This window comes from Galleria mellonella, unplaced genomic scaffold, assembly GCF_026898425.1.
Source record: "Galleria mellonella isolate WM207_F2 unplaced genomic scaffold, CSIRO_AGI_GalMel_v1 utg270, whole genome shotgun sequence".
Lineage (NCBI taxonomy): Eukaryota > Metazoa > Arthropoda > Insecta > Lepidoptera > Pyralidae > Galleria > Galleria mellonella.
Window position 1 is genome coordinate 575,443 of NW_026442062.1, and position 13,786 is coordinate 589,228.

Here is a 13,786-nt window from a genome sequence, read left to right on the forward strand (position 1 = left end):
TGTCTTCATCACGATGGGCTAACTGACCTGCCCTTTCATTTCACCTATCACTTCCCGCTGGTGCCCCGCCTGCGTGATGGATACACCAGGAATTCAACACGATGGTTTCCAGGGGGCACCACGTGGAGGTCGACCTGACAGGATATATTGCTAGCAATGGGACTAGAAGTCTGCATTACTAACAATCCCTACCCACCCAACAGTGGATAGTTAGAGACTGATATGGTGAGGGGATAATTATGAAACAACATAGATATAGCTACATATATCTATGTTGTTTTACCAGAGGGAGACTTTGTACAAAAGTCATTTGCTTGGGTACCTCTGTCCCATTCGTGTTTCTACCGTGAAGCAGTTGTGATTGCATCGCTGTGTTTTCGCTTTGAAGGGTGGGATATGGCGTAAATTTACAGGGTACAGAGGAATAACACCTGAGTCCTCAGGAATGGCAACGCATGGGGGGTATCACGGGCGAAACAGTATACTCTGTTATGTCCATGGTACTGCTCATGTCTATAGGCGACTGTTACCACTTTCCATCAGGTGGGCCGTCAGCTTGTTTGCCATTCTAAGTCATATAAAAAGAAATACATAATTTATAAAAACCGATTGGTATAGAAAATTAATGGAATATACATTACAGTAGGTATTGCCGCGTTCACGTAATTAGCACGCGCGCCCAGCTCCCCCCCACATACATATGCAAAAATAAAAATTTGAAATTCAATATTGGCACAGTGGCGCCACCTGCCGTTTTTCGTGCTACACTCGTTTGTAGGGTAAATAAAGCGGTATCCGGAATACATTAAATCGACGCATAATGTTGTTTGATTTGGGAGATGTAAAAATCTCATGTACTTACCAGTGCGGTAGTTAATTCCTGACTTAATCAAGCCTTAGGTGGGATTCATTTATCAACCGATTTAAAAAAAGGAAGTACTCATTTCGATTGTATTTTTATTTATATTTATGTTTATTACGTCATAATGTTGTCATTTATAAATCTATTACCAGAGGGAGACTTTGTACAAAAGTCGATGGCTTGGGTATCTCTGTCCCATATATAAAAATATACTTTGTCTATGCAACGAACACTTACGAACACTCAGGTTATGGAATGAGCTCCCTGCCGAGGTTTTCCCAAGAGACTACAGTATGGGGTTCTTCAAAAGGAGGGTAAAGAGGTTTCTTAAGGGTCGGTAATGCGCGCGTAGTACCTCTGGTATTGCAGGTGTTCATAGGCTACGGTAACCACTTACCATCAGGTGGGCCGTATGCTTGTTTGCCACCACAGTAGTATAAAAATTCGTATTATCATCATCATATTAGCTTTTTACTACTAAACACAAGCGTGACAACCACAGTTAAGCTGTATAGATGTTTTAAGAGGGATGCTGCTGGCTATCTCTCGCCCTCCATTTGTCGCCTCATACGACACCCACGGGAAAGGAAGGGGCGGCCCGTGGTGGAATATCTTGTATATTATTTATATAATTACTTAATATTATTTATTATATAATGTACAAATTAAATAGGTTTATTTTCTAAGAGTTCCAAAAATATCTACATAAATAGACTTTCAAATATAACTTGAGTTTCATCACAAATTCCAAGAGCGAGAGATAAAATTGATTAAAACATTCTACAAGATTAAGCATTAATAATTCTATAGAAATGATAAACAGAGCCTTTATTAAATTCCATTGTTAAATAATACTTCAAATAAAAAATAATAAAAAAAAATATTGGCATTTCAAATATTAACTACCTAAAAATTTCAATTAAACAAAATTTAATCCTTTATAAATGTTGAGTGAAGAATTCGCGATTTGTAAGGAAGTTTTAAAAGTTCTCTTCGAATTCGGGCCTGCATATTTTCCCTTTCAGTGAGTCGGGTTATTGAAATAATTTCGGGGGTGGATCGAAGTATTAAATGTTAGGAGTTCTTGAGGCCACTGAGTATTATTTGTTGATTTCTTTTGGGAATGTTTGAAGCGTAATAGTTGAGAGAGTTCGTTGGTTGGGGAACGCATATTTATTTATTCATACGCCCATATTTATTAAGTGTAATATTTTAGAATGTTAATTCAAAAAGTGTATTTTAATTACTCTTTATAGCTTTATAGAAATAAATAATTTTTTTCTGGATATTTTTTTTATACAACTTAGAATTGCAAACAAGCTGACGGCCCACCTGATGGAAAGTGATAACCGTCGCCTATAGACATGAGCAGTACCACACATAACAGAGTATACTGTTTCGCCCATGATACCCCCCATGCGTTGCCATTCCTGAGGACTCAGGTTTTATTCCTCTGTACCCAGTAAATTCATGCCATATCCCATCCTTCAAACTGAAACACAGCCATGCAAACACAACTGCTTCACGGTTGAAACACGAATGGGACAGAGGTATCCAAGCAATAGATTTTTGTATAAAGTCTACCTTTGGTTTCCCTCCCTTGTTAATTATACTATTAATAAATAGTAAAGTATTTTTAATATATACTGTATATACTATGCTTTACAAATAACGTTTGTTAATTTTATAATTTTTTGGTAATTTTTAATCATTATTTCATCCTTTTTGTGTACTGTAAAATTCTGTTTTTAGAACTTGTAAAAAATATTTAATATGATGTAATATTGAAATAATAAACATATTTGTACTTTATACGAACTAGTTTTTTCCTGCGGTTACGCTCGCGTGTGTATTCATTTTTAAAAATGATAAAATTCTTAATTTTATAACAAAAAAAAAAAACTTAAAGGTAACAAATTAAATATAATTTTTTATCTAAACCAAATCATCCCCATCTCACTCCCTTAGGGGTAGAATTATCGAATACTGCCGAAAAAAGTTTTGTTTTTAATCAAAAGTATAAAAACAAACTTTCATACTTTTAACTTCAGAAATAACAGAATTCCTATAGAAATTTTCATCACCGATATCATCACTTTAAGGGTGAAATTTCCAAAAAGGGTAAAAATGATTTTATTAATTTCAAAGTTTTGTTACTATTTTCTATTATAACAGAACTTCCATAGAAACTTTCATCCTTATTTCACCCCTTTAGGTGTAAATTCCTTGTTTTGAATCAAGTGTCTAAATTTAAAATTTTACATGTCCTAGTTCTATACAAAGAACCTATTTATAAAATTTCAAAAATCTGGATTCAGCGGTTTCTGCTATGCGTTAATGTACAGGCCAGTGAGTCAGTCACTCAGCATCCTCTTTTAATATAAGATCTGTAAAGTCAATGTTCTAGTAAATAATAAAATCTATCTGTCAAACAATTTTCAGAATCTAAATATGAAATAGTTGACCAATTTTATAAGCAGAACATTAATTTTGATAATGACAATGAAAAAAAATCCTTAAAACAAGAATAAGTTGCATTTAAATTTAGACTCTTTCTAACTTCTAGCTTTCCTGCTGCTTTTATTTCACTTTGATTAATCTTATCTTATAACTAAGAATTTCGAGCAAGACACTGGCATATATATATATATATATATATATATATATATATATATATATATATATATATATATATATATATATATATATATATATTTCACCTCATAAGTACGTCAGTTCTAAACCGAATTAGAAAATTCGTTTTTTATCTGAAAGGCTATACATATAGAGTAGTTCCATAGAATGTTTTTCAAAAACGGTTAAGTGGTTTAGTTTTTAAATTAAATTAACTGCTTTTGCTACAGTTGAAGTTAGTTTTTTTATAGAACACAATCTTAATTATATCAAAATATAAGCACCATCAGTTGTCAAGTATTCATGGTACAGACTCTGCTAATACCGGTTTGAGATTAGGCGACACCGTACGATTTGCCCAGCGTTATACAATATTTATCAGGTGAAGTGACAGTTTGAAATAATTTTACAGATAGTTAAATATTTTCACAAGTCTACATAATGCGATTAGAATACTAGACAACAGTCTAATGCCATGTCGCAACAAGGTTATCAGTAATAACGCTATATTTTATTCCATTACATTATGTTTACGCTTCACTAAATGGATTTATCCAGGCGCTTGAAATTTTGGCACTTAAGTTACTTGACTTGTTTAGACTTATGCTAATAACTTTGTAAATATTTAACAAGTGTTTTCAATCTAGATCTACTGAAATAAATAATAGATGAATTTTATTATATTATTACGTATTTATGAATTATATATAATATAAATATTATATTATATATAATTAATAAATTTAATAATATATATATAAATAAATAATTATATATATATATATATATATATATATATATATATATATATATATATATATATATATATATATATATATATATATATATATATATATATATATATATATATATATATACACAATTTTTAAAACGTATACATATTCAGAAAAAAGGTTACAAAACTTTTTTATTTTATTTTTATGCAACGTTGAAATGTTAAACAAGCCGACGAATACGTGAAAACTACTCCACTTGTTGTTCTTTACGGATATGGAAAATAGTAACTGTTGACTACATGAATGCCTGGGGGAAAAGGGATTGTTAGTAATGAAGACTGAAAATCCCATTGCTAGCAATATACCCAACCAGGTCGACCTCCTCGCGGTTCTCCCTGGAAACTATCATGGTTAATTCCTGATGAATTCAACATGATGGGCTAACTGGCCTGTTTTCATTCTCATCTATCACCCTTCATTGGTACCCCGCCGGTGTATCCCGTTAGCGCAGGCGGGGTTACCATACCATTTTCACCCATAAAAAAAATATAAATGCCTAGATTTTAACAGTATCGTGAATATTAGAAAATACAGAAAGATTAAATTAACTCTATCTAGAATTAATAATAATAATGGAATTAATTTGATAATAAATTATTCTACCTAACAAAACAATTAATCTATTAATTTTCAGCTTTTCAGCTTCAATTTGTTTCTATTAATTTTCAGTGGTTTTCAATTAAGTGCATGGAAAAAACCTATGTAAAAATTAAGCTTTGAAAATGCCCTAAACGTCTAAATTAGTCAGATATTTTTAACAAAAAGTTTTCCATGGTAAAGTGTCTTCTAATAATATCAATATGTATATAAAGTTTATGTATTATCAGGTATTAAATACTTTTTTCGTTTCTTTTTTGTTTTGATCTTTTATCTAACACGTGTTATTGTTTTTTTATGCGACTTAGAATGGCAAACAAGCTGACAGCCCACCTGATGGAAAGTGGTAACCGTCGCCTTTAGACACGAGCAGTACCATGGACATAACAGAATATACTGTTTCGCCCATGATACCCCCCCATGTGTTGCCATTCCTGAGGACTCAGGTGTTATTCCTCTGTACCCTGTAAATTCATGCCATATCCCACCCTTCAAACTGAAATACAGCCACGCAAACACAACTGCTTTACGGTAGAAACACGTGTGTGTCCTTAATACTTCTCAAACGTTATCTTTCCCTTTCTATCTCAGAAATACTACCTACTATACAATATTGTAATTTGTATAAATAATGATATTACTTTTTCGTAAACTTATTACCTTTTTTAATTAGTAGCTAAATAGAGAATCATTGCGTTAACTCATTAAAATTGCATATTTCATTCTCGTTGGAAAACTAAATAAACAGTGGAATGAAAGAAAAATGTCCACGAACTACGGAATTGCAACTGCGCTGAAAAATTATGCCCAGATGTGTAATGCGTTTTGTTTAGAATACATTTTGTATGCTAAACTTTTTCCCGAAATGAGAATATAATAGCATTTTTTCGAACTTTTTTTTAACTCTACACTAGTTAGGTATATTAAAACTATTAGAAGTATTACATAGTTCATATTTTACTAACGGGTCGTTGTTATTTTGTGGAGAAGTAACTTATTTTTTATAATTACGTGATCACATATTTCATATGGGATATTTCATATTCAGGCAAGGAATAGTTTATAAAACCTATATATATAATTCAATAAAATTATAAATAAACATTGTATTGACTAATTGCGCAGTACAACTTGATCGCTTATTAATATGACCTAAATGTAATAACTGTAAAATTTTATCAATAATTTAATATTTAGAAGAATATGTTTTAAGTACAGTCTACCGGAAGTAATATTTGTTGTAAAATAAAATATGAATTAAGATTCTTAACGACTATGTGTCGAGTCGTCAGTCGGTTATTATATTTGGAGCGATACGGACGTGAATTAAACGAGTTATGTACTATTCCATGTTGATCTTTATTTCTATTAGCCACCTAATTCTTTATATTCATTTAGGTTTTTTATACAGCAAGAAATATAGGAAATATGAAAGAAGTTGATAACTCACTTGTAATAATGTGGCAACCGTTGTCTGTAGATATTAATTATGAAATTCATAGAATACATTGTATGCATTACACGCACAAGTTACTCCCAATGCCAATCTTGAAGACTAAGATATTATATGTCTTATAAAGGGAAACTAAGGATTGTTCAATTTTTCACTAGCCCAATTATGCACACACACTCCGCGATAAAACGTCCGTCCTCGCGGATCGCTCCCACGATACTGACCGCAACTGACATTTCTGAGGATCTACCCTCATGTATACACTTCCGTATCTTGTAATTTTATTGCCATATCTCATCTTTGAAGCTGAAATAAAGCTATTCGAGTACAAGTATTTGAACAGTGAATTGAATTTGAAGTGAGACAGTAGTGCCCATGACGTCTTTCATTAAATTGCCATTTGGTAATTTTCTGTACAGATTTCATGTAGGAAGGGAGATAGAAAAAATCTTCTTCATTATTTAGTTACTTCGATCTTCTTTCATTAATTATATAAACTTAAACATATCCATATTGTTACACATATATATGTACCTATATGTAATAATATAGATAAACATAAGTTTCAACAATTGAATTGTAACTGCAGACTGTACTATAAGGAACTCGCAAACTACGGGATAATTGTGTTTATGTCCCTTCTAAACAGATGAAGCGAACCTAAAAACTACAACATTCCCAGTTCCCAAATTTACTTATCGTGGCATAGAGTTTGAACAATTATTGCAGTAGTGAGCAAGGTTAAAAAAGTAAACTCTTTTAAATTACTTCAAGAAAAAGGAGGTTCTCAGTGCGGTTATATGATAGATAGATAGATAGATACTCTTTATTGTTTCATCCAAAAGATTACTATAGTAAACTTATTTTAGATACAAACAATTACAAGAAATAGTCACAGTGAGAAAACAATAGGTGACCTTATCGTTAAAAGCGATCTCTTCCAGGCAACCTTTGAATGGAGAGAAGTAATTATAAATAGTTTGAAATTAAATTAATTAATTTAAAAGATAGATTTTATAATTTAATTGGTCTAGTTTTAGATTACATATTATACAATTTCGTCACGGTTTGGCATGCAAAATTTAAAATACATTGAATATATATCTATATATATATATATATATATATATATATATATATATATATATATATATATATATATATATATATATATATATATATATATATATATATGCATATTTGTATTATGTATGTTTTTTATGTTGGTTACCAGATAATTCCGTCAGTTGTATACCAATATATAATATAATACAATTTTTTACTAATATTATAAAGAGAAAGATTTTATTTCTTAATAATAAATATTTTATTTTGAACGGTGTGGACTGCCGTTCGGTGAGCGTGGACTGTAGGGGCGTTGGTTCAGGCTGGAGTGAAACACAGGGATTACTATTCTGAAGCCTCCGGTACCGTCTGAAGAGAGTATTTTTTCTTCTTGTCCTATTTCTTCTCGAGTGTAGTGCGTCGCTGCCCGGAAGCGAATGCCGCTCGACGGGAGGCGGCCTATCTTTATACCCGCCCGCTCGCACGATAACGTTTCCAACTCGCGATAGCGATCTGTGCGAGCGGGACGGGGCGAAAATGAACGAGACGCGTGTCTCTTCAGATCGGTACTCTATAGCGTCTATTTATTTATTTTATTTCAATTTACAATTTCTTAATTCTATTTATTGTTACAATTTCTATTCGTAGGTAATAACGACAACACGCAAAGGAATACTTTATTTAACTTACACTATCTTAAATCTATGTAAATCTATATAAAATAACAGAATACAGAAACGATTAACTAGGGACTTAACAACTATAAATTATGATTACATATATACAAATAATGTCGCGAACATAATCTCCCGCCGCAGCTCTCGTAGCTGGAGTTAACTCGTGTTCGCGTCGCTCGATGTCGATGTGGGCAGTATGATCAGCTTCTTAGTGGGTCGCCGTAGGATGCCCTTGTTCGTCCGCACGTCGACCGCTCGAATCTCGCCGTCTGGTCCAGGGTAGGTCGCCACCACCACGCCTCGCGGCCACGTGTTGCGAGGCAAGGTCCCATCAGCTATCAGGACCAGGTCGTCCATTTTGATGGCTCCGTGTGTAGCTCGGGGCTCCCGCCGGTGTTGCAACTCGGGTAGGTACTCCTTCACCCACCGGTTCCAGAAGCAGTCAGCTAGCCTCTGGCTGGCACGCCACTCCTTGTGTCCCGCCGCGTCGCTCTCTGTGAAGCTGCCTGGCAGTGGGACGCGCGATGGACCGCCCAATATGAAGTGATTGGGGGTTAGGGCGCTGTCGTCGTCTGCCGATGTTGACACGTGGGTTAGCGGTCGACTATTGAGGGTGTGCTCGACCTCGACCAGCAGAGTGTGGAGGACTTCTTCCTTGGGGGCCCGCTCGTTCAACGTAGCGGCTAGTGCGGTCTTTACACTACGCACCAGCCGTTCCCACGCACCTCCCATGAAGGGTGCGCTCGGGGAAATGTAGCGCCACCGGATGAAATGAACTGATGACTCTTCTTGGATGGCTTCCTCGGCTGCTTTCTTCAGTTCGACGTCGGCACCTTTGAGGTTGGTGCCTTGGTCGGACCATAGCTCAGTGGGACACCCTCTGCGGCTTATGAAGCGCCGCAGGGCCATTATGGCGGAGTCCGTGCTGAGGCTGCCGGCGATTTCTAGGTGGACTGCGCGCGTCGTTAGGCAGGTGAAGAGCACTCCGTATCGTTTCTGGTGAGTGCGGCCCACTGTCACGGTCATAGGCCCGAAGTAGTCTAGGCCGGTGAACGTGAACGGTCGTTGATGATGCGCCAGCCTGCTATGTGGATGGTTGCCCGTTGATGGCTGCGCCGGTCTTGCTCTTCGTAGGCGGCACAGCTGACACCTCTTCAGTTCACTGCGGACGGCGTGTCGTAGGCGCAACACCCACAAGTGTTGTCGCACCTCGTTCGTGGTGATCTCGAAGCCGCCGTGGTGAAGTTTCCGATGCACCCATGAGATGTATAGGCACACCCAGGTGTGGTTTCCGTCGACGATGGGGGGCTCTCGTTGCTCGGCTGACAAATCGGCGGCGGCCGCTATTCTCGATCGAAGTCGCAGAATGTCGTCGTTGTCTATGACGACCGACAGCTGTATGAGTCGACTGGATGACGGCAGCTGTTTCCCATGTTTCAATACTGCGATTTCGTTGCCGAACGCCTCTTGTTGTATCGCGCGAATCCATAGTCGTCGCGCGCGATCTAGGTAGTGTGTGTCTATGGGGATGAAACACACAGATGGACTATTGCTGTTCTTGATTTTCATCTTCGTCTTCTCTCTATCGACTTTCTTCGTGCGGGTCCAAGTGGGGTCGGTGCTCTCTTTCTTCTTGTTCCTCTTTCGGATGGCGGTACAGCGTTGACTGGTCGGTCGCAGGAGGTCGATGAACTGCAACACTCGTGCTGAACTGCGAACAAGTTTCAACCAATTAGAAAAACGTGACGGATCGGGTAATGCTATGGATAACTGCGTCGCGTTCTGTAGCTTGTGTACGCGTTCTTCTCCCGTTTCCGCTTGACTATCGTCGCTCGTACTATCTTCACGCGGCCACTGTTCTTCGTTTTTGTCGAATTTCCTTTCGACCGGTTGGAGACGTTGCATTGCCGATTCGTAGTTGTCCGGCGGCACAGGGTCGTCCTTCTTCCATAATAACCCCGTCTCGTATCCTCCCGCCGGTAACGGACGAGTTTTCTCCTCTAAAATGCGTAGGGTGCGACGTTCCTCTTCATTGTAAGACCTCTTCGGTGCGATTCCCAGCGATTCGAGCGCGAAATGTTGCTTCATCATTTCTTCCATCGATTGTTCCTCTTCATGTGTCGTCACTATGTGGCTGATTCTGTGCACCTGCTGTCTTGTCCTGCCGCGACTCGTACCGTGCAGTACCCATCCCAGGTCGGTGAGTGATGCGACCGGCTGCGTGTCGGATCCTCTTCTGACTTCGTGGGCCAGCAGTAGGTGCCAGTTGTCTTGCCCCAGCAGTACCGTCGGTTTGCCCTCTTCGTAGACCAATTCCCTCTCTATGTCCCGCAGATGTGGACAGCCCTTGATGACGCTGCGTGGTACCGACTGCGGTGATAACTGCAGTCTGTCCATCGTCCGTGCCCCCACTGTGTATTCTTGTGAATTCCGCCCGCGGATCTTGAAGTGAACACGCGTCGATTGAGCTGCGTTGATCCGCGCCCCGGCCACACCTTCCATGTAGAATGGTGCGGGGGGACCCGTAGCACCGATTCGCTCCGCCACCGTCGTCTCGATGATGGTGCAAGTCGACCCGTCGTCCAGTAGCGCGTAGGTGTCGCACGTTCCCGTGGGACCGGTGACTCGTATCGGCAGGATCTTCAGGAACGCGATCTTGTCGTTTTCCCTTGCCGATGCGGTGACTGCGGCGGACTTGTCCTCGACGACGTGTGTCGTTACTTCATTCTCCGGCTGTTGTCGCGTGGTGTGCAGCAGAGGGTGATGAGTCTGCGTGCACTCATCTACTCCACATCTCTTGCTCTTGCAGGCGTGGCGAAATCTTCTTACTTTGAGGCAGCGGAAACACAGCCTATGAGTCTTCGCTAACTCCCATCTCGCCGATGTGTCTGCTTCCTTCATCGTCTTGCAGTCCGATGGAGCGTGTCCCTCTCGTCGACACATCGGGCACGGTGGTGTAGCGGGTTTCTCCTGCGTCGCGTATGTCTTCGCCGTCTTCCTAGGAGCGGACTCCCGCCGGTCTTCGGACGGTATCTCCTCGGCGGGGGCGAAGTTTCCACATCGTGCGGCGGTCCTTTGCAGGAACTGAGAGAGTGTTATGAGGTCCGGTTGTCCCTCCGGTTGGTCGTTGGCGAAATCGTAGTACTTGAAGCGTAGTACCGACGGCATCTTCTCTGTGACGTTTCTCACTATTTCTTCGTTGTATAGGTAGTGACTCTTGTTCAGCGCTCGTATCGTGGCGACGACGTTCTGCACCTTGCTTGCGAAGAGGCAGACGTCTCTTGCGTTGTCCGAGAGTCGTGGTAGCGCGCGGAGTTTGTTCAGTTCGGCTGTGACGAGTGCTCCAGGGCGGCCGAACCTCGCGGCTAACATCTTCATCACTTCTTCTGCGGTCGTAGACCCGACGAATAGGGAGCGTGCCGCGTCCTTTGCGGCCCCCTTCAAACTTCTGCGCAGTCTTGCTAGGTTCTCTTGTTCTGTGAGTTGACTTGCGCTCTCTTCATAGGCCATCTTCCATGGTAACCACTCGCTCGACGATCCATTGAAGACTGGCAACTCGGTGACTCTTGACGCTGTGGAGGGCAGTATGTTGCGAGCGGCCATCTGCATGGCGATCGCAAACTCATTGCAATCGATGCCCACCTTCAGCACCGGTTCTTCTTTCTTCATCGACTGCATCGCTGCTGCTATCGTAGGCATGGCGGCATGTGGGTCAACGTGGCGTGCGTGGTCCCGGTGAAGTGCGTCGCTGCTCGGCTGTGGCGGCGGCGCTCTCGAATCCTCTTCAACGGGTCTCGATGGGACGAACCCCTGACGCTTGCCGGTGACTTCTTCTATCTCTGGTACATGCGGCTCCATCGTGAGTGCCAGCGTGCTTCGATGAACCCAATCCGACGTTCGTTCTCTTCTGACGGTAGCGTCGTCGTCTTCTACTTCCTCGTCGTCCTCTGATTCGGCTTCCAGGGCGGCGACACGTGCGGCGGCCAATTCCACCTCCTTTCGAAGTAGCTCCTCCCGTGCCTTGGCCAGAGCCTTCTTCTTCTGCGAGGCCGTGGTGCGAACCGTGCGTGCCGTGCCGTGCTTCGGTTCCTTCTTCCTTGCTGTCTCCTCTGTCGTTCCTGTGGCTTCGGTAGTCTCCGTGGCTCCTGTGGTCGTCGTATCGCCGGACGTGTTCGTAGTCGATGTGGTGGCGGCGGTAGACGACGTGGCAGCGACAGAAGGCATTCTGACAGCCGCAGACGACGTGGTGGCAGCAACGGACGGCGTGGCAGCGACGGACAGCGTTCCGGCGGCCGTAGTCGACGTGGTGGCGGCGGACGTTGTGGCTTCGGTGACGGCGATTTTTTGTTGCGACGACTTCATGTTTCTCGTAGTCGGCATTTCAGCGATCCGGCTTCAGAATGGTCTTCCTCCAGCGATCCGGCTTCTCGATGTACCAACGGTGTTCCTCCAGCAATCCGGCTCGAAGGACCACGATGAACGGTGTGGACTGCCGTTCGGTGAGCGTGGACTGTAGGGGCGTTGGTTCAGGCTGGAGTGAAACACAGGGATTACTATTCTGAAGCCTCCGGTACCGTCTGAAGAGAGTATTTTTTCTTCTTGTCCTATTTCTTCTCGAGTGTAGTGCGTCGCTGCCCGGAAGCGAATGCCGCTCGACGGGAGGCGGCCTATCTTTATACCCGCCCGCTCGCACGATAACGTTTCCAACTCGCGATAGCGATCTGTGCGAGCGGGACGGGGCGAAAATGAACGAGACGCGTGTCTCTTCAGATCGGTACTCTATAACGTCTATTTATTTATTTTATTTCAATTTACAATTTCTTAATTCTATTTATTGTTACAATTTCTATTCGTAGGTAATAACGACAACACGCAAAGGAATACTTTATTTAACTTACACTATCTTAAATCTATGTAAATCTATATAAAATAACAGAATACAGAAACGATTAACTAGGGACTTAACAACTATAAATTTTGATTACATATATACAAATAATGTCGCGAACATATTTATATAAATGAACTTAATATAAATAACATTTTTCAATAGTAATTTCTTTATAAATTTACCGCCTAGTTCGGAATGCAATTAATAAGTACTAGAGGGAGACTTTCAAAAACTTGTTTGCTTGGGTACCTCTGTCCCATTCGTGTTTCTACCGTAAAGCGGTTGTATTTGCATGGCTGTGTTTCGGTTTGAAGAATGGGATATGGCAGTGAATTTGCAGGGTACAGAGGAGTAACACCTGGGTCCTCAGGAGTGGCAACGCGTGGTAGGATGATGATCATGGACGAAACGGTGTGCCCTGTTGTGTCATGATGCTGCTCATGTTTATGAGCGACGGTTGCCACTTTCCATAGGGTGCCCACCTTGTTTGCCATTCTAAGTTGCATTAAAAAATTTTTTTTTACTCAAACTAAATGATAAGCATTTTTTACAGTTATTTCTTTATAAATTCACCGCCCAGTTAAGGAATGCAATTTCAGATTGTTTGTAATAGATAAATTCAAAAACTACTCAACCGATTTTAATTTTTTTTTTATAGAAAGTTAAATTATCAAGGAGTTATATAGACCATAGCTTATTTGAAAAACTTCCGTCTACCTGTGTGAAGTCGGGCCGGATCACTAGTCTATGACAAAGACACGACTAGTGCTCGTGTGCCGCAAGTACTCGAAACATCTGTCAGTTTCGCGT